This window comes from Triticum dicoccoides, chromosome 7B, assembly GCF_002162155.2.
Source record: "Triticum dicoccoides isolate Atlit2015 ecotype Zavitan chromosome 7B, WEW_v2.0, whole genome shotgun sequence".
NCBI lineage: Eukaryota > Viridiplantae > Streptophyta > Magnoliopsida > Poales > Poaceae > Triticum > Triticum dicoccoides.
In genome coordinates, this window is record NC_041393.1 from 31270111 (window position 1) to 31293841 (window position 23731).

At 42.3% G+C, this 23731-nt stretch overlaps 1 pseudogene; it reads right to left on the reverse strand.

Annotated features, from left to right (window-relative positions):
• Positions 1 to 417: 417 nt before the first annotated feature.
• Positions 418 to 22314, reverse strand: LOC119338540 (annotated as a pseudogene).
• Between the last annotated feature and the right edge of the window lie 1417 nt (positions 22315 to 23731).

The following is a 23731-nucleotide window of genomic DNA, read 5'->3' on the forward strand; positions in this document are numbered from 1 at the left end:
AATCTTACCAACAACAAATGTGGATATCCCTTCTTCACGGATGTAAATAGCGTCACATCTCACCTAAAGGGAACATGGAGAATGTCCTAGGACATCATAGTGCAATTTCATGCAGTTGTAGTTACCCAACCAAAGCCGGCGCACTTGCACTGTCCAATATTCACCACTATTAAATGAATAGATCAACAATCATCCGTTGCATAATGTCGTAAACATATATTTATGGATATAACTACAAGATTCCTCTCACATATAACTTAAACCAGCAAATACTATTGGGATTAGATAAGTGGGATACTTATACTAAAAATATATTTCATGAATAATTATGACACTTATTATTGTTTGATAGTAGTCCCCGCCTAGTTGAATCATAGAAGTACACTACACATGTGTGTACTTTTCTTATAAATACAACTAGAGGGAGCTAGGTCTCAAGTAGTTGCCTCCATAGTCTTTGTTCAACCAGGATGCAATCTCCTTGGCAAACTTATCCATCGTTGGCATTGGCAATAAGACAGACACCATGATCGATTCCTCGTCACATTCATCTTTGTATCTGGTGTGAAAGCTAGTTACCTTCGGTAACGACATGCCGCCGTTGACCCACTCTGCCCACCCAAAGTCCAATGCGTCATCTCTGATGTGACTAACATCTGACACCCAGTAGAGGTGTTGTGCGGGCAAAGTGGGCCGCCCACGCAACAAAGCCATCATATCAACCATCGACCTCACATGTTCTAGTGACATGCCATCCTTGGCTTTGTGGAGAATCTCCACAGTTTGGCCGAGAGGGCTTCCGCATAGGTCACCGACGGTGGCCTCCACGATGGTGTGCACAACGGCATTGCTGTAGTAACCTTGCAGGATGGGTAGGCCGCGCTTCCATTTCCCATGAGCATTGAGTGTAAAACTGAGCCGCACTTTTGTATCGACCTCATATCCGAGAGCTATCGTTCGACAATGCCACATTAGTGCAGTTATGAGCTCAAAGGTGGTGGCAGGTCTGCTGAGAAGCCATGAGACAAGATGCCCTCGCAAATGAGCTATATCTCTCGGGCTGAAGCGGAAGTACTTGTGCACCATGCTCTCAATTGGTGTTGATAGCATCACGTCTTCGGAAACCACATTAGCGTCGTACTCGGAGCCAGTTAGGACCACGTGTACGTAGGGTCGATGTCCATGATGCACGGAGGAGTGCGTGCCATCAAAATGTTCCTCTCCCACACAGGTAGCACTATCGGCTGCGTGCCTCGTGCAAGATAAGCGATACTTCTTATGAATTGGATCAATTCGAAGCCGTCGACGATGTTGTGGCATACTTGGAAACCAAGTGCGAATCCCCCACCTATGAATTCCGTCACCTGAATAGAAAATAGCTTTCATACTAAATAAACTAAAAGGTAATCATATGGAAACCCAAATAAAAAACACCCCATTTCAAGATAACTGAAGTTCTAGCTTTGTCCTAATTCAAAATTCTTTAAGTTTGAACAAATCAATAGAAAATACATCAATATGTATAGCAGCAAATTACTTTCATTAGATTCATCATAAAATACATTGTCATACTATACATAGTTGATGCTGTAGATATTATCATACTTTCCATAGATTTTGTCAAATATAGAGAAATTTCACTTTCAACAAAGTTAAGGTTTCAATTAATTTGTAATTGATGACGTATTTAAACTAAAATCCTCTTTTAAACAAGAAGGTGATGAAGGTATAGTTGTCCTTAAACTGGACATACTTGATGGAGAATTACTAGCAATAATGATTGAGGAAACTGCACATGAGATGAAAGGTGCTCTTGACCTAAGTATCAAAGCATATATAGTTAGTAGGTAAGTATATAGGATAGACACAACTATCCAAATTTCAAATAATTATCATCGTGGGAGTCATACTTGTTTCATTTACCTTCTTAGGATATTTATTTAAACAATTTATATCAGTAATAGTTGAATTCTTTGATTCACCCTTAGGTTGAGAGCCCCATTACGTTCACTTAGTGAGCCTACTTGCTACATACTTTTTTAATGTGGAATAAACTAACTAATGCACAGTCGAATTTTAAAATCACATATTCGACCCCTTTAGTTGGGTTGATACTTGATAACACGTAGAACTTAATGAAAAAAAATAGTTAGAATATGGTATTAATGGAAACCTTAGAACTTCACTTAGGAAGGAATTTAACCAACAATCACACTAATCTAGATCGCCCGAGACTTCTTTATGCATAAATCGGTTATTTTTAGGAAGAACTAGAGTCTTAGCGGTTAGCACCACAAATTGTTGGGTTAAACATCCCGCGTTCGGGCCTCACCACCTCCTATTTACTTGAGCATAGTTCCTTCTATACTGAACTCATTATTTTTAAGTATAATTTTGAAAACCACAATTTCAATTCTGCAAAAAGTGCAACTTAGTAGAAGCCAAGTTTTGCATTCTTCAAGAGCAAGTTTCGGAATCGTATATTCCTCACCCTTTAGTGGGTATCCTAGATCTAAGAGCAGATTAACATCTTGTTTGGTTATATTTTATATCTAAATAATTATTCCCCACTAAGGTATTTTAGAGCACACTCAATTATATGACCTCATCACGATGGGCACTGCTAGCTTTAGCAATTAGTTGCATGCATCCATTTGTCTTCCAATACCTAGTTTCCTTCTCGCGCACTACTGTGGGTATGTTCTGACTCCATTTCAATTGTCACGGAGGGCACACATGATGTGATAAAATATGTACAATTATATTATTAATCCAAATATTTGTGTTCATGCCATCAAGTCTCTTCTATATCGCCTCCAGTAACTTATTTTAGAGCACATGCAGTAATGCCACCTCATCACAAGTGCCACATCTAGCTATAGTGGATATGCCACCTCTGAAGGAAATATGCCCTAGAGGAAATAATAAAGTTATTATTTATTTCTTTATATCATGATAAATGTTTATTATTCATGCTAGAATTGTATTAACCAGAAACATGATACATGTGTGAATACATAGACAAACAGAGTGTCACTAGTATGCCTCTACTTGACTAGCTCGTTGATCAAAGATGGTTATGTTTCCTAGCCATAGACATGAGTTGCCATTTGATTAACGGGATCACATCATTAGGAGAATGATGTGATTGACTTGACCCATTCCGTTAGCTTCGCACTTGATCGTTTAGTATTCTGCTATTGCTTTCTTCATGACTTATACATGTTCCTATGACTATGAGATTATGCAACTCCCGTTTACCGGAGGAACACTTTGTGTGCTACCAAACATCACAACATAACTGGGTGATTATAAAGGTGCTCTATAGGTGTCTCCGAAGGTACTTGTTGGGTTGGCGTATTTCGAGATTAGGATTTGTCACTCCGATTATCAGAGAGGTATCTCTGGGCCCACTCGGTAATGCACATCACTATAAGCCTTGCAAGCATTGTAACTAATGAGTTAGTTGCGGGATGATGTATTACGGAACGAGTAAAGAGACTTGCCGGTAACGAGATTGAACTAGGTATTGAGATACCGACGATCGAATCTCGGGCAAGTAACATACCGATGACAAAGGGAACAATGTATGTTGTTATGCGGTTTGACCGATAAAGATCTTTGAAGAATATGTAGGAGCCAATATGAGCATCCAGGTTCCGCTATTGGTTATTGACTGGAGACGTGTCTCGGTCATGTATACATAGTTCTCGCACCCATAGGGTCCGCACGCTTAAAGTTAGATGACGATCGGTATTATGAGTTTTGTGTTTTGATGTACCGAAGGTAGTTCGGAGTCCCGGATATGATCATGGACATGACGAGGAGTCTCGAAATGTTCGAGACAAAAAGATTGATATATTGGAAGTCTATACTTGGATATCGGAAGTGTTCCGGGTGAAATCGGGATTTTACCGGAGTACCGGGGGTTACCGGATCCCCCCCCCCGGGGGGAAGTAATGGGCCTATTGGGCCTTAGTGGAGAAGAGAGAGGGCAGCCAGGAGGTGGTGCACAGCCTCCCTTGCCCCAGTCCGAATTGGACAAGGGAAGGGGGCGGTGGCCCCCCTCTCCTTCCTTCTCTCCACCTCCTCCTTCCCCCCTTCTCCTACTCCTACAAGGAAAGGAGGAGTCCTACTCCCGGTGGGAGTAGGACTCCCCCTTTGGCGTGCCTCCCTGGCCGACCGCCTCTTCCCCCTTGCTCCTTTATATACGGGGGCAGGGGGGCACCTCTAGACACACAAGTTGATCTGTTGATCTATTCCAGCCGTGTGCGGTGCCCCCCTCCACCATATTCCACCTCGGTCATATCGTAGCAGTGCTTAGGTGAGCCCTGCGTCGGTAGCAACATCATCACCGTCACCACGCCGTCGTGCTGACTGAACTCTCCTGTGAAGCTCTGCTAGATCGGAGTTCGCGAGACGTCATCGAGCTGAACGTGTGCTGAACTCGGAGGTGCCGTACGTTCGGTACTTGGATCGGTCGGATCGTGAATACGTACGACTACATCAACCGCGTTGTGCTAACGCTTCCGCTTTCGGTTTAGGAGGGTATGTGGACACACTCTCCCCTCTCGTTGCTATGCATCACCATGATCCTGTGTGTGCGTAGGAAAATTTTGAAATTATTACGTTCCCCAATAGTGGTATCCGAGCCAGGTTTTATGCGTAGATGTTATATGCACGAGTAGAACACAAGTGAGTTGTGGGCGATACAAGTCATACTGCTTACCAACATGTCACACTTTGGTTCGGCGGTATTGTTGGATGAAGTGGCTCGGACCGACATTACGCGTACGCTTACGCGAGACTGGTTCTACCGACGTGCTTTGCACACAGGTGGCTGGCGGGTGTCAGTTTCTCCAACTTTAGTTGAACCGAGTGTGGCTATGCCCGGTCCTTGAGAAGGTTAAAACATCACTAACTTGACGAACTATCATTGTGGTTTTGATGCGTAGATAAGAACGGTTCTTGCTCAGCCCGTAGCAGCCGCGTAAAACTTGCAACAACAAAGTAGAGGACGTCTAACTTGTTTTTGCAGGGCATGATGTGATGTGATATGGTCAAGACATGATGCTATATTTTATTGTATGAGATGATCATGTTTTGTAATCGAGTTATCGGCAACTTGCAGGAGCCATATGGTTGTCGCTTTATTGTATGCAATGCAACCGCCCTGTAATGCTTTACTCATCACTAAGCGGTAGCGATAGTCGTAGAAGCATAAGTTTGCGAGACGACAACGATGCTACGATGGAGATCAAGGTGTCGCGCCGGTGACGATGGTGATCATGACAGTGCTTCGGAGATGGAGATCACAAGCACAAGATGATGATGGCCATATCATATCACTTATATTGATTGCATGTGATGTTTATATTTTATGCATCTTATCTTGCTTTGATTGACGGTAGCATTATAAGATGATCTCTCACTAAAATTTCAAGATAAAAGTGTTCTCCCTGAGTATGCACCGTTGCGAAAGTTCTTCATGCTGAGACACCACGTGATGATCGGGTGTTATAGGCTCTACGTTCAAATACAACGGGTGCAAAACAGTTGCACACGCAGAATACTCAGGTTAAACTTGACGAGCCTAGCATATGCAGATATGGCCTCGGAACACTAAGACCGAAAGGTCGAGCGTGAATCATATAGTAGATATGATCAACATAGTGATGTTCACCATTGAAAACTACTCCATCTCACGTGATGATCGGACATGGTTTAGTTGATTTGGATCACGTGATCACTTAGATAGTTAGAGGGATGTCTATCTAAGTGGGAGTTCTTAAGTAATATGATTAATTGAACTTAAATTTATCATGAACTTAGTACCTGATAGTATTTTGCTTGTCTATGTTGATTGTAGATAGATGGTCCGTGCTGTTGTTCCATTGAATTTTAATGCGTTCCTTGAGAAAGCAAAGTTGAAAGATGATGGTAGCAATTACACGGACTGGGTCCGTAACTTGAGGATTATCCTCATTGCTGCACAAAAGAATTACGTCCTGGAAGCACCGCTAGGTACCAGACCTGCTGCAGGAGCAACACGAGATGTTATGAACGTCTGGCAGAGCAAAGCTGATGACTACTCGATAGTTCAGTGTGCCATGCTGTACGGCTTAGAACCGGGACTTCAACGATGTTTTGAACGTCATGGAGCATATGAGATGTTCTAGGAGTTAAAGTTAATATTTCAAGCAAATGCCCGGATTGAGAGATATGAAGTCTCCAATAAGTTCTACAGCTACAAGATGGAGGAGAATAGTTCTGTCAGTGAACATATACTCTGAATGTCTGGGTATAACAATCACTTGATTCAACTGGGAGTTAGTCTTCCGGATGATAGTGTCATTGACAGAATTCTTCAATCACTGCCACCAAGCTACAAGAGCTTCGTGATGAACTATAACATGCAAGGGATGGATAAGACGATTCCCGAGATCTTCACAATGTTAAAGGCTGCAGAGGTAGAAATCAAAAAGGAGCATCAAGTGTTGATGGTTAACAAGAGCACCAGTTTCAAGAAAAAGGGCAAAGGGAAGAAGAAGTGGAACTTCAAGAAGAACGGCAAACAAGTTGCTGCTCAGGAGAAGAAACCCAAGTCTGGACCTAAGCCTGAGACTGAGTGCTTCTACTGCAAGCGGACTTGTCACTGGAAGCGGAACTGCCCCAAGTATTTGGCGGATAAGAAGGATGGCAAGGTGAACAAAGGTATATGTGATATACATGTTATTGATGTGTACCTTACTAATGCTCGCAGTAGCACCTGGGTATTTGATACTGGTTCTGTTGCTAATATTTGCAACTCGAAACAAGGACCGAGGATTAAGTGAAGATTGGCTAAGGACGAGGTGATGATGCACGTGGGAAATGGTTCCAAAGTCGATGTGATCGTGGTCAGCACACTACCTCTACATCTATCTTCGGGATTAGTTTTAGACCTGAATAATTGTTATTTGGTGCCAGCATTGAGCATGAACATTATATTTGGATCTTGTTTGATGCGAGACGGTTATTCATTTAAATCATAGAATAATGGTTGTTCTATTTATATGAGTAATATCTTTTATGGTCATGCACCCTTGAGGAGTGGTCTATTTATATTAAATCTCGATAGTAGTGATACACATATTCATAATATTGAGGCCAAAAGATGCAGAGTTGATAATGATAGTGCAACTTATCTGTGGCACAGCCGTTTAGGTCATATTGGTGTAAAGCGCATGAAGAAACTCCATTCTTATGGACTTTTGGAATCACTTGATTATGAATCACTTGATACTTGCGAACCATGCCTCATGGGCAATATGACTAAAACGCCGTTCTCCGGAACTATGGAGCGAGCAACAGATTTGTTTGAAATCATACATACAGATGTATGTAGTCCGATGAATGTTGAGGCTCGCGGCGGGTATCGTTATTTTCTCACCTTCACAGATGATTTGAGCAGATATGGGTATATCTACTTAATGAAACATAAGTCTGAAACATTTGAAAAGTTCAAAGAATTTTAGAGTGAAGTTGAAAATCATCGTAACAAGAAAATAAAGTTTATACGATCTGATCGTGGAGGAGAATATTTTAGTTACGAGTTTGGTCTTCATTTAAAACAATGTGGAATAGTTTCGCAACTCACGCCACCCGGAACACCACAGCGTAACGGTGTGTCTGAACGTCGTAATCGTACTTTACTAGATATGGTGCGATCTATGATGTCTCTTACTGATTTACCGCTATCATTTTGGGGTTATGCTCTAGAGACATCTGCATTCACGTTAAATAGGGCACCATTTAAATCCGTTGAAACGACGCCTTATGAGCTATGGTTTGGCAAGAAACCAAAGTTGTCATTTCTTAAAGTTTGGGGCTGCGATGCTTATGTAAAAAAGCTTCAACCTGATAAGCTCGAACCCAAATCAGAGAAATGTGTCTTCATATGATACCCAAAAGAGACTATTGGGTACACCTTCTATCATAGATCCGAAGGCAAGACTTTTGTTGCTAAATTTTAATCATTTCTAGAGAAGGAGTTTCTCTCGAAAGAAGTGAGTGGGAGGAAAGTAGAACTTGATGAGGTACCTGTACCTGCTTCCTTATTGGAAAGTAGTTCATCACAGAAACCGGTTCCTGTGACACCTACACCAATTAGTGAGGAAGCTAATGATATTGATCATGAAACTTCAGATCAAGTTACTACTGAACCTCGTAGGTCAACCAGAGTAAGATCTGCACCAGAGTGGTACAGTAATCCTGTTCTGGAGGTTATGTTACTAGACCATGACGAACCTACGAACTATGAAGAAGCGATTGTGAGCCCAGATTCCGTGAAATAGCTTGAGGCCATGAAATCTGAGATGGGATCCATGTATGAGAACAAAGTGTGGACTTTGGTTGACTTGCTCGATGATCGGCAAGCCATTGAGAATAAATGGATCTTCAAGAAAAAGACTGACGCTGACGGTAATGTTACTGTCTATAAAGCTCTACTTGTTGCAAAAGGTTTTCGACAAGTTCAAGGGATTGACTACGATAAGACTTTCTCACCCGTAGCGATGCTTAAGTCTGTCCGAATCATGTTAGCAATTGCCGCATTTTATGATTATGAAATTTGGCAAATGGATGTCAAAACTGCATTCCTGAATGGATTTCTGGAAGAAGAGTTGTATATGATGCAACCGGAAGGTTTTGTCGATCCAAAGGGGGCTAACAAAGTGTGCAAGCTCCAGCGATCCATTTATGGACTGGTGCAAGCCTCTCGGAGTTGGAATAAACGTTTTGATAGTGTGATCAAAGCATATGGATTTATACAGACTTTTGGAGAAGCCTGTATTTACAAGAAAGTGAGTGGGAGCTCTGTAGCATTTCTGATAATGACATATTGTTGATTGAAAATGATATAGAATTTCTAGATAGCATAAAGGGATATTTGAACAAGAGTTTTTCAACGAAGGACCCCGGTGAAGCTGCTTATATTGGGCATCAAGATCTATAGAGATAGATCAAGACGCTTAATTGGACTTTCACAAAGTACATACCTTAACAAAGTTTTAAAAAAGTTCAAAATGGATCAAGCAAACAAAGGGTTCTTGCATGTGTTACAAGGTGTGAAGTTGAGTAAGACTCAATGCCCGACCACTGCAAAAGATAGAGAGAAGGTGAAAGATGTTCCCTATGCTTCAGCCATAGGCTCTATCATGTATGCAATGATGTGTACCAGACCTGATGTGTGCCTTGCTATTAGTTTAGCAGGGAGGTACCAAAGTAATCCAGGAGTGTATCACTGGACAACGGTCAAAAACATCCTGAAATACCTGAACAAGACTAAGGATATGTTTCTCGTTTATGGAGGTGACAAAGAGCTCGTCGTAAATGGTTACGTCGATGCAAGCTTTGACACTGATCCAGACGATTCTAAATCACAAACCGGATACGTGTTTATATTGAACGGTGGAGCTGTCAGTTGGAGCAGTTCTAAATAAAGCGTCGTGGCGGGATCTACATGTGAAGCGAAGTACATAGCTTCTTTGGAAGCAGCAAATGAAGGAGTCTGGATGAAGGAGTTCATATCCGATCTAGGTGTCATTATTAGTGCATCTGGTCCAATGAAAATCTTGTGTGACAATACTGGTGCAATTGCCTTAGCAAAGGAATCCAGATTTCACAAGAGAACCAAACACATCAATGTTGGGGAACGTAGTAATTTCAAAAATTTCCTACATACACGCAAGATCATGGTGATGGCATAGCAACGAGAGGTGAGAGTGTTGTCCACGTACCCTTGTAGACCGTAAGCGGAAGCATTATGACAACGCGGTTGATGTAGTCGTACGTCTTCACGATCCGACCGATCCAAGTACCAAACGTACGGCACCTCCGAGTTCAGCACACGTTCAGCTCGATGACGATCCCCAGACTGCGAACCAGCAAAGTGTCGGGGATGAGTTCCGTCAGCACGACGGCGTGGTGACGATGATGATGCTCTACCGATGCAGGGCTTTGCCTAAACTCCGCGACGATATGACCGAGGTGGAATATGGTGGAGGGGGGGGGGGCACCGCACACGGCTAAGGAACGATCCGTAGATCAACTTGTGTTGTGCCTAGAGGTGCCCCCCTGCCCCCATATATAAAGGAGCAAGGGGGAAGGGGGCGGCCGGCCTAGGAGGGGCGCGCCAAGGGGAGTCCTACTCCCACCGGGAGTAGGGCTCCCTCCTTCCTTGTTGGAGTAGGAGAAGGGGGAAAGAGGGGGAGAGGAGGAAGGAAAAGGGGGCCGCACCCCTTGTCCAATTCGGACCAGAGGGGGGCTGCGTGCCTCCTTCCTTTCGGCCTCTCTCCTCTATTCCCGTATGGCCCAATAAGGCCCATATACTCCCCGGCGAATTCCCGTAACTCTCCGGTACTTCGAAAAATACCCGAATCACTCGAAACCTTTCTGAAGTCCGAATATAGTCGTCCAATATATCGATCTTTACGTCTCGACCATTTCGAGACTCCTCGTCATGTCCCCGGTCTGATCCGGGACTCCGAACTCCTTCGGTACATCAAAACTCATAAACTCATAATATAACTGTCATCGAAACCTTAAGCGTGCGGACCCTACGGGTTCGAGAACTATGTAGACATGACCTAGAACTATTCTCGGTCAATAACCAATAGCGGAACCTGGATGCCCATATTGGTTCCTACATATTCTACGAAGATCTTTATCGGTCAAACCGCATAACAACATACGTTGTTCCCTTTGTCATCGGTATGTTACTTGCCCGAGATTTGATCGTCGGTATCCAATACCTAGTTCAATCTCGTTACCGGCAAGTCTCTTTACTCGTTACATAATGCATCATCCCGTAACCAACTCATTGGTCACATTGCTTGCAAGGCTTATAGTGATGTGCATTACCGAGAGGGCCTAGAGATACCTCTTCGACAATCGGAGTGACAAAACCTAATCTCGAAATACGCCAACTCAACATGTACCTTTGGAGACACCTGTAGTACTCCTTTATAATCACCCAGTTACGTTGTGACGTTTGGTAGTACCCAAAGTGTTCCTCCGGTAAACGGGAGTTACATAATCTCATAGTTACAGGAACATGTATAAGTCATGAAGAAAGCAATAGCAATATACTAAACGATCAAGTGCTAGGCTAACGGAATGGGTCATGTCAATCACATCATTCTCCTAATTATGTGATCCCATTAATCAAATGACAACACATGTCTATGGTTAGGAAACATAACCATCTTTGATTAATGAGCTAGTCAAGTAGAGGCATACTAGTGACTATATGTTTGTCTATGTATTCACACGTGTATCATGTTTCCGGTTAATACAATTCTAGCATGAATAATAAACATTTATCATGAAATAAGGAAAGAAATAATAACTTTATTATTGCCTCTAGGGCATATTTCCTTCAGTCTCCCACTTGCACTAGAGTCAATAATCTAGTTCACATCGCTATGTGATTTAACACCAATATTCACATCTGCATGTGATTAATACCCATAGTTCACATCATCATGTGATCAACACCCAAAGGGTTTACTAGAGTCAATAATCTAGTTCACATCGCTATGTGATTAACACCCAAAAGAGTACTAAGGTATGATCATGTTTTGCTCGTGAGAGAATCTTAGTCAACGGGTCTGTCATATTCAGAGCCGTATGTATTTCGCAAATATTCTATGTCCACAATGCTCTGCACGGAGCTACTCTAGCTAATTGCTCCCACTTTCAATATGTATCCAGATTGAGACTTAGAGTCATCTGGATTGGTGTAAAAGCTTGCATTGTTGTAACTTTAACGACGGGCTCTTTTATCACCTCCATAATCGAGAAACATCTCCTTAGTCCTCACTAAGGATATTCTTGACCCATGTCCAGTGATCTACTTATTAGATCAAAATTGTATTCCTTTGCCAAACACAGAGCAAGGTATACAATAGGTCTGGTTCATAGCATAGCATACTTTATAGAACCTATGACCGAGGCATAGGGAATGACTTTTCATTCTCTTTCTATTTTCTGCAATGGTCGGGTCTTGAGTCTTACTCAACTTCACACCTTGTAACACAGGCAAGAACTCCTTCTTTGGCTGTTCCATTTTGAACTATTTCAAAAATTTATCAAGGTATGTACTCATTGAAAAATCTTATCAAGCGTCTTGATCTATCTATATAGATCTTGATGCTCAATGTGTAAGCAGCTTCACCGAGGTCTTGCTTTGAAAAACTCTTATTCAAGTATCCTTTCATGCTATCCAGAATTTCCATATCATTTCCAATTAACAATATGTCATCCACATATAATATTAGAAATGCTACAGAGCTCCCACTCACTTTCTTGTAAATACAGGCTTCTTCAAAAAGTCTGTATAAAACCATATGCTTTGATCAACTCATCAAAGCATATATTCCAACTCCGAGATGCTTGCACTAGTCCATAGATGGATCGCTGGAGCTTGCACAATTTGTTAGCACCTTTAGGATTGACAAAACCTTCTGGTTGCATCATATAAAACTCTTCTTTAAGAAAACCATTAAGGAATGCAGTTTTGTTTATCCATTTGCCAGATTTCATAAAATGCGGCAATTGCTAACATGATTCAGATAGACTTAAGCATAGATACGAGTGAAAAACTCTCATCGTAGTCAACACCTTGAACTTGTCGAAAACCTTTTGCGACAATTCTAGCTTTGTAGATAGTAACACTATCAGCGTCCATCTTCCTCTTGAAGATCCATTTAATCTCAATGTCTCGCCGATCATTGGGCAAGTCAATCAAAGTCCATACTTTGTTTTCATACATGGATCTTATCTCAGATCTCATGGCCTCAAGCCATTTTGCGGAATCTGGGCTCACCATCGCTTCTTCATAGTTCGTAGGTTCGTCATGGTCTAGTAACATAACTTCCAGAACAGGATTACCGTACCACTCTGGTGCGGATCTTACTCTATAAGACCTACGAGATTCTGTAGTAACTTAATCTGAAGTTTCATGATCATCATCATTAACTTCCTCACTAATTGGTGTAGTAGTCACAGGAACAGATTTCTGTGATGAACTACTTTCAAATGAGGGAGCAGGTACAGTTACCTCATCAAGTTCTACTTTCCTCCCACTCACTTCTTTCAAGAGAAACTCCTTCTCTAGAAAGGATCCATTCTTAGCAACGGATGTTTTTCCTTCGGATCTGTGATAGAAGGTGTACCCAACAGTTTCCTTTGGGTATTCTATGAAGACGCACTTCTCTGATTTTGGTTCGAGCTTATCAGGTTGAAAACCTTTTTCATATAAGCATCGCAACTCCAAACTTTAAGAAACGACAGCTTAGGTTTACTGCTAAACCATAGTTCATACGGTGTCGTCTCAACGGATTTAGATGTTGCCCTATTAAACGTGAATGCAGCTGTCTCTAATGCATAACCCCAAAATGATAGTGGTAAACTGATAAGAGACATCATAGATCGCACCATATCTAGTAAAGTACGATTACGACGTTCGGACACACCATAACGTTGTGGTGTTCCAGGTGGCGTGAGCTGTGAAACTATTCTACATTGTTTTAATTGAAGACCAAACTCGTAACTCAAATATTCGTCTCCATGATCAGATCGTAGAAACTTTATTTTTCTTGTTACGATGATTTTTCCACTTTACTCTGAAATTCTTTGAACTTTTCAACTATTTTAGACTTATGTTTCATCAAGTAGATATACCCATATCTGCTCAAATCATCTGTAAAGGTTAGAAAATAACGATACTTGCCACGAGCATCAACACTCATTGGACCGCATACATCGGTATGTATTGTTTCCAATAAGTCAGTAGTTTGTTCCATTGTTCCGGAGAACGGAGTTTTAGTCATCTTGCCCAAAAGGCACGGTTCGCAAGCATCAAATGATTCATAACCAAGTGATTCCGAAAATCCATCTTTATGGAGTTTCTTCATGCGCTTTACACCGATATGACCCAAACGGCAGTGCCACAAATAAGTTGCACTATCATTATCAACTTTGCATCTTTTGGCATCAATATTATGAATATGTGTATCACTACGATCGAGATCCAACAAACTATTTTCATTGGGTGTATGACCATCAAAGGTCTTATTCATTTAAACAGAACAACAATTGTTCTCTGATTTTAAATGAATAACCGTATTGCAATAAATATGATCAAATCATATTCATGCTCAACGCAAACGCCAAATAACATTTATTTAGGTTCAACACTAATCCCGAAAGGAGTGTGCGATGATGATCATATCAATCTTGGAACCACTTCCAACACACATCGTCACTTCACCCTCAACTAGTTTCTGTTTATTCTGTAACTCCTGTTTCGAGTTACTAATCTTAGCAACCGAACAAGTATCAAATACTCAGGGGTTACTATAAACACTAGTTAGGTACACATCAATAATCTGTATATCAAATATACCCTTGTTTAGTTTGCCATCCTTCTTATCCACCAAATATTCAGGGTATTTCTGTTTCCAGTGACCATTTCCTTTGCAGTGTAAGCACTCAGTTTCAGGCTTTGGTTCAGCTTTGGGCTTCTTCGTGGGAGTGACAACTTTCTTGTCATTCTACTTGAAGTTCCCCTTTCTTTCCCTTTTCTTGAAACTAGTGATCTTGTCAACGATCAACACTTGATGCTCTTTCTTGATTTCTACCTTCGTCGATTTCAACATCACGAAGAGATCGGGAATCATTTTCGTCATCCCTTGCATACTATATATAGTTCATCACAAAGTTCTACTAACTTGGTGATGGTGACTAGAGAATTCTGTCAATCACTATCTTATCTGGAAGATTAACTCCCACTTGATTCAAGCGATTGAAGTACCCAGACAATCTTAGCACATGCTCACTAGTTGAGCGATTCTCCTCCATCTTTTAGCTATAGAACTTGTTGGAGACTTCATATCTCTCAACTTGGGTATTTTCTTAAAATATTAACTTCAACTCCTGGAACATCTCATATGGTCCATGACGTTCAAAACGTCTTTGAAGTCCCGATTCTAAGCCGTTAAGCATGGTGCACTAAACTAGCAAGTAGTCATCATATTGAGCTAGCCAAACGTTCATAACGTCTGCATCTGCTCCTGCAATAGGTCTGTCACCTAGCGGTGCATTAAGGACATAATTCTTCTGTGCAGCAATGAGGATAAACCTCAGATCACGGATCCAATCCGCATCATTGCTACTAACATCTTTCAACACAGTTTTCTCTAGGAACATATCAAAATAAACATATGAAAGCAACAACGTGAGCTATTGATCTATAACATAATTTACAAAATACTACCAGGACTAAGTTCATGATAAATTTAAGTTCAATTAATCATATTACTTAAGAACTCCCATTTAGACAGACATCTCTCTAGTCATCTAAGTGATTACGTGATCCAAATCAACTAAACCATGTCCGATCATCACGTGAGATGGAGTAGTTTCAATGGTGAACATCACTATGTTGATCATATCTACTATATGATTCACGTTTGATCTTTCGGTCTCCGTGTTTCGAGGCCATATCTGTATATGCTAGGCTCGTCAAGTTTAACCTGAGTATTCCGCGTGTGCAATTGTTTTGCACCCGTTGTATTTGAACGTAGAGCCTATCACACCCGATCATCACGTGGTGTCTCAGCACGAAGAACTTTCGCAATGGTGCATACTCAGGGAGAACACTTCTTGATAATTAGTGAGAGATCATCTTAAAATGCTACCGTCAAACAAAACAGAATAAGATGTATAACAGATAAACATCATATGTAATCAAAATATGTGACATGATATGGCCATGATCATCTTGCGCCTTTGATCTCCATCTCCAAAGTACTGTCATGATCTCTATCGTTACCGGCACGACACCATGATCTTCATCATCTTGATCTATATCAATGTGTCGTTACATGGTCGTCTCGCCAACTATTGCTCTTGCAACTATTGCTATCACATAGCGATAAAGTAAAGCAATTATTTGGCACTTGCATCTTATGCAACAAAGAGACAACCATAGGGCTTCTGCCAGTTGCCGATAACTTCAACAAAACATGATCATCTCATACAACAACTTATATCTCATCATGTCTTGACCATATCACATCACAACATGCCCTGCAAAAACAAGTTAGACGTCCTCTACTCTGTTGTTGCAAGTTTTACGTGGCTGCTACGGGCTGAGCAAGAACCGTTCTTACCTACGCATCAAAACCACAATGATAGTTCGTCAAGTTGGTGCTGTTTTAACCTTCGCAAGGACCGGGCGTAGCCACACTTGATTCAGCTAAAGTGAGAGAGACAGACACCCGCCAGCCATCTTTAAGCACAAGTGCTCGTAACGGTGAAACCAGTCTCGCGTAAGCGTACGCATAATGTCGGTCCGGGCCGCTTCATCTCACAATACCGCCGAACCAAAGTATGACATGCTGGTAAGCAGTATGACTTGTATCGCCCACAACTCACTTGTGTTCTAGTCGTGCATATAACATCAACGCATAAAACCTAGGCTCGGATGCCACTGTTGGGGAATGTAGTAATTTCAAAAATTTCCTACGTACACGCAAGATCATGGTGATGGCATAACAACGAGAGGGGAGAGTGTTGTCCACGTACCCTCGTAGACCGTAAGCGGAAGTGTTATGACAACGCGGTTGATGTAGTCGTACGTCTTCACGATCCGACCGATCCAAGTACCGAACGTACGACACCTCCGAGTTCAGCACACGTTCAGCTCGATGACGATCCCCGGACTCGGAACCAGCAAAGTGTCGGGGATGAGTTCCGTCAGCACGACGGCGTGGTGACGATGATGATACTCTACCGGTGCAAGGTTTCGCCTAAACTCCGCGACGATATGACCGAGGTGGAATATGGTGGAGGGGGGGCACCGCACACGGCTAAGGAACGATCCTTAGATCAACTTGTGTTGTGCCTAGAGGTGCCCCCCTGCCCCCGTATATAAAGGAGCAAGGGGGGAGGGGGCGGCCGGCCTAGGAGGGGCACGCCAAGGGGAGTCCTACTCCCACCGGGAGTAGGACTCCCTCCTTCCTTGTTGGAGTAGGAGAAGGGGGAAAGAGGGGGAGAGGAGGAAGGAAAAGGGGACCGCACCCCTTGTCCAATTCGGACCAGAGGGGGGCTGCGCGCCTCCTTCCCCTCGGCCTCTCTCCTCTATTCCCGTATGGCCCAATAAGGCCCATATACTCCCGGCGAATTCCCGTAACTCTCCGGTACTTCGAAAAATACCCGAATCACTCGGAACCTTTCCGAAGTCCGAATATAGTCGTCCAATATATCGATCTTTACGTCTCAACCATTTCGAGACTCCTCGTCATGTCCCCGGTCTCATCCGGGACTCCGAACTCCTTCGGTACATCAAAACTCATAAACTCATAATATAACTGTCATCGAAACCTTAAGCGTGCGGACCCTACGGGTTCGAGAACTATGTAGACATGACCTAGAACTATTCTCGGTCAATAACCAATAGCGGAACCTGGATGCCCATATTGGTTCCTACATATTCTACGAAGATCTTTATCGGTCAAACCGCATAACAACATATGTTGTTCCCTTTGTCATCGGTATGTTACTTGCCCGAGATTTGATCGTCGGTATCCAATACCTAGTTCAATATCGTTACCGACAAGTCTCTTTACTCGTTACGTAATGCATCATCCCGTAACCAACTCATTGGCCACATTGCTTGCAAGGCTTATAGTGATGTGCATTACCGAGAGGGCCCAGAGATACCTCTCCGACAATCGGAGTGACAAAACCTAATCTCGAAATACGCCAACTCAACATGTACCTTCGGAGACACCTGTAGTACTCCTTTATAATCACCCATTTACGTTGTGACGTTTGGTAGTACCCAAAGTGTTCCTCCGGTAAACGGGAGTTGCATAATCTCATAGTTACAGGAACATGTATAAGTCATGAAGAAAGCAATAGCAATATACTAAACGATCAAGTGCTAGGCTAACGGAATGGGTCATGTCAATCACATCATTCTCCTAATGATGTGATCCCATTAATCAAATGACAACACATGTCTATGGTTAGGAAACATAACCATCTTTGATTAATGAGCTAGTCAAGTAGAGGCATACTAGTGACTATATGTTTGTCTATGTATTCACACGTGTATCATGTTTCCGGTTAATACAATTCTAGCATGAATAATAAACATTTATCATGAAATAAGGAAAGAAATAATAAGGAAAGAAATAATTTAGATTATTGACTCTAGTGCAAGTGGGAGAGTGAAGGAAATATGCCCTTGAGGCAATAATAAAGTTATTATTTATTTCCTTATACCATGATAAATTTTTATTATTCATGCTAGAATTGTATTAACCGGAAACATGATACATGTGTGAATACATAGACAAACATATAGTCACTAGTATGCCTCTACTTGACTAGCTCGTTGATCAAAGATGGTTATGTTTCCTAGCCATAGACATGAGTTGTCATTTGATTAACAAGATCACATCATTAGGAGAATGATGTGATTGACTTGACCCATTCCGTTAGCTTAACACTTGATCGTTTAGTATTCTGCTATTGCTTTCTTCATGACTTATACATATTCCTATGACTATGAGATTATGCAACTCCCGTTTATCGGAGGAACACTTTTTGTGCTACCAAACATCACAACGTAACTGGGTGATTATAAAGGTGCTCTACAGGTGTCTCCGAAGGTACTTGTTGGGTTGGCGTATTTCAAGATTAGGATTTGTCACTCCGATTATCGGAGAGGTATCTCTGGGCCCACTCGGTAATGCATCTCACTATAAGCCTTGCAAGCATTGTAACTAATGAGTTAGTTGCGGGATGATGTATTACAAAACGAGTAAAGACACTTGCCGGTAATGAGATTGACTAGGTATTGAGATACCGACGATCGAATCTCGGGCAAGTAACATACCGATGACAAAGGGAACAACTATGTTGTTATGCAGTTTGACCGATAAAGATCTTCATAGAATATGTAGGAGCCAATATGAGCATCCAGGTTCCGCTATTGGTTATTGACCGGAGACGTGTGTCAGTCATGTTTACATAGTTCTCGAACCCGTAGGGTCCGCACGCTTAAAGTTAGATGACGATCGGTATTATGAGTTTTGTGTTATGAAGTATCGAAGGTAGTTCGGAGTCCCGGATATGATCAAAGACACCACGAGGAGTCTCGAAATGGTCGAGACACAAAGATTGATATATTGGAAGCCTATATTTGGATATCGAAAGTGTTCCGGGTGAAATCGGGATTTTACCGGAGTACCGGGGGTTACCGGAACCCCCTCGGGGAAGTAATGGGCCTATTGGGCCTTAGTGGAGAAGAGAGAGGGCAGCCATGAGGTGGTGCACCCCCTTGCCCCAGTCCGAATTGGACAAGGGAAGGGGGCGGAGGTCCCCCTCTCCTTCCTTCTCTCCACCTCCTCCTTCCCCCCTTCTCCTACTCCTACTAGGAAAGGAGGAGTCCTACTCCCGGTGGGAGTAGAACCCCCCCTTGGTGCACCCACCCTGGCCGGCCTCCTCTCCCCCTTGCTCCTTTATATACGGGGGCAGGGGCACCTCTAGACACACAAGTTGATCTGTTGATCTATTCCAGCCGTGTGCGGTGCCCCCCTCCACCATATTCCACCTCGGTCATATCGTAGCGGTGCTTAGGCGAAGCCTTGCATCGGTAGAAACATCATCACCTTCACCACGCCGCCGTGCTGACGGAACTCTCCCGTGAAGCTCTGCTGGACCGGAGTTCGCGGGACGTCATCGAGTTGAACGTATGCTGAACTCGGAGGTGGCGTACGTTCGGTACTTGGATCGGTCGGATCGTGAAGACGTATGACTACATCAACCGCGTTGTGCTAACGCTTCCGCTTTCGGTCTACGAGGGTACGTGGACACACTCTCCCCTCTCGTTGCTATGCATTACCATGATCCTGTGTGTGCGTAGGAAAATTTTGAAATTACTATGTTCCCCAACAACCTCACCATGATGGCCATGTCTGCATGCGTGCATTCTCTAATACCTAATTCCCTTCTCCCGCACTACTACAGGCTTTTGTCTAATTCCTTTTCAACTTTTCCCCAGTGACACATATGATGTAATAAAATGTATGCAATATATTATTAATCCAAATATTCATGTTCATGCAATGAAATATCTTATATATCTAAATAGCTAGCCCCCACTAACTTATTTTAGACTGTATGCATCTATGCCACCTCATCATGACTTGCATGCACCCTCCATGTTCTCAAATATTCATGTTCTCAAATATTTTAGACTGTATACATCTAGCTTTAGCAATTATTTGCATGCCTGCATGCACCCTCCATTTGTAGTTTCCTTCTGTGCACTATTGTGGGCCTTCTTTTCTAGTACCCTTTTAACTATTCACTGAGAGAACAATATGATGCAATCAAATCTATGTGATATACTCCAAATAGATAGCCCCAAATAAGTTAAATATTCATGTCAATGCAAACAAATCTCTTATATGTCCAAATAGATAGCCCCAAATAACTAATTTTTAGAGTACGTGCAACTATGTCACCTCATCATAATTGCCACATCTAGCTTTAGCAATTAATTGCACGCAGCTTGTGTCCTCCATTCCTAGTTTGCGTCTCCGACACTACTGTGTTTTTTTCTAATTCCCTTTCGACTGTTCATTGACGGCACATATAATGCCATTGAACCGATGCAATACATAATTAATGCAAATATTGATGTTCATGCAATCAAATCTTATTAAAATATATTGCAGCCAATTCCCATGTATCTATGCCACCTTAGCACGATTGACACATCATCTCAATTAGCTTTAGCAATTATTTGCATGCATGCATGCATCCTCGAACCTTTTTCTTACTCCCTTTCAAACAGTAGCTAAGCGCACATATAACGTGACCAAAGCTATGATATATGTTATTCAGCCAAATAATCATACTAAAACAACTAAATCTCATTGAAACATATTGCAACCAATTTGCACGGCGACATGCATGGTATCATCTAGTTTATTAAGTTTGGATGACACACTAGTCAACAATATGCATGATAATAAGTGACATGGAATATCCAAAGGGATGTCAACATAAGAGGTTGTATGGAGTTATATCCATGTGCAAAATGATACTCCCTTCGTAAACTAATATAAGAGCATTTAGAACACTAAAGTAGTGATCTAAACGCTCGTATATTAGTTTACAGAGGGAGTATATGTTAAATTATGAAGAAATATTAAGCCCATGTAGGCACACATGTTGGTTAGACGTCCATATGTAATCCAAGATTCAGCTTTAACCATTAATTTGACTAACAAGATGTGGGTTATTTGCCGGCGTGGGTTAGTAGTCAAAATATCAGAGTTAGTGGAGTAGCAAGTCATATGTATTTACAGAAGAGTAAAATACATCACAGGTCCTAAAACTATTTGAGGGGTGCCTAGTTGGTCCTAATCCTAATACTATGAAATGCTTTTCTGGATCCTAAAAAGTTTTCCAAGTGTGTCACCCGCAGTCCTATCCGCGCGACATCAACTTTGACTTGCACGGGCGATAGGTTGACTACTGTTATGTGGCAGCTTTTTGCACGACCCTCCTCCTTGCACACATGCTTGGACAAAGAACCATATGGTAACTTTGAATAAAATGAAGCTGAAAGGACATGTCTCCACAAACAAAACGAGTGTGGAGAAAAGGAGTATAAGGAGGTCGATCGTACTTGGACAAAGAACAAGGGCTTGTCAACCACGACTTTGATATCGCCGGCGTCACATAATAGTTCCTCGATGCATGGGTATGGGGGCCGCGGTGATGGATTTCCAAACTCTTCCAGCCCCACGTCAGCCAATGCTTCCACGAACACCACTCCCTCTCCGGTGCAGTCCACCACCAGCTTGTTAGTGGGGAGAATCTCTCTCAACCGACCGGCCATGGGGTAGTAGTACACCAGAGCCTCCGCGAAGCTAATGCTTCCACGAACACCACTCCCTCTCCGGCGCAGTCCACCACCAGCTTGTTAGTGGGGAGAATCTCTCTCAACCGACCGACCATGGGGTAGTAGTACACCAGAGCCTCCACGAGCGCTACCTTGACGGCCTTCGCCGGCGTCGTCGTTGGATGGCCGCCTGGTCGGCAGCGGAAGAACTCGACCCCAAAAGAGTAGACTCGTAGGTCATAACAGTCGTCGACGTCGGAGAGGACTTTGGTCTCGCGTGGTGTTGGCCGTGCCGGCGCCACCAGCTCGGGCAAACTCCGGCGTGCGGTGAACTTCACCATTGTGGTCCTACCCTTGGGTGCTTGTGACCCTGTGTTGTACTGTACCTCCACTAACTCTGATATTTTGGTTCATTCATGTATCTCTCTCTCTATATATACATATACACACATAGAGATGCTTGGCGGATAGAAATGATATACTCCTACATCTCTTGGTCTCGGAGGATAAGAAGAGAGCTTTTTGTTTCACATGTCATAGCACGTGAAGATGCTGTTTGTACACATGTGCCGGGAGTGTGTGCAACTAGATCACTCGGAAGAAACAAAAGACTGCAAATGGAGAAACTCGATTCATGGCACCCGTATCACACGTTTATCCAAGCTTTGTCATTATCGCCTAATCTCATGAGTCCCCAGCATGCACATTCACCTGACCAATTACTTCGCTAGTTTTTTTTTTGAGGCGTGCAACCTCGCTAGCTTATGCGAGACCTGTGGTATTTCCTACTCAACACTCAGTGTGGCAGATTGCTGACCGTGTGAGCTGGGCCGGGCCATTTGCACATTTTTTTTGTAATTTTCGTTTTTTTTCAATTTGTGTTCATTCTTTGGTTTTCCTTTTCCCTTTTCTTTGATTTATTTTCTCAGTTATAAACATAATTTTGAAATATATTTAGAGTGCACCATGAACATTTTTTTAAACCTGGCAAACATTTTTCAACACGTGATGTACATTTTGAAGTACATGGTGAACTTTTCTCAAAAATTGTCGGTGCAAACTTTGAAGGCAATCACGCATTCTCAGACAATGCTTGTGCTATTCTAAAACTATTAACAAATTTAAGTAAAAATTTCATGTAAATTCAGAAGAATGCAACACCTTCTTTAAAAGATTCTTCATATAATTTTAAAATAATCACATTTTTCTTAATAAAATGCTTGTGTTTCAAGTAAAAACACAAGAGCAAACACGAGAAATTGCTAAAACATGTAGGAGGGGTGCTCTATGACAAAGAACACGCAATGGCCGGACATGGCCGTCCTATGATGGACGTGACTATGCGTTTGGGCAACTATTCGTCATAGTGAGCGCCAAATAAGATGTCTCTAGACTTATTCAAGTTACCATGGACAAAACTTGAATTGTGTCGGAGCCAGAATCCAATACACACAGACCCATCTAGTAGGAAACTTTGAAATCATTAGTTAATGTGTACCCCTTGCAAAGGTCACTCGGACATTCTCTGGTAATACAAGTGATGCATCACATATGTGCCAATTATTGCAATTAGGGAGTTTTTGTGGGCTTTATTTTCCCACACGAAGGGGTGGGTGGGTTTATTTGTGCTTTTTATAGATTTGATTTTTTTTCAAAATGATTTATCTCCTGAACCGTGCGTCCAAATTATGAACCATTTTCACCTTTGCACTCCTCGCGTCGAAATCTCAAAAATTGATACTATGTTCATAGATCTTG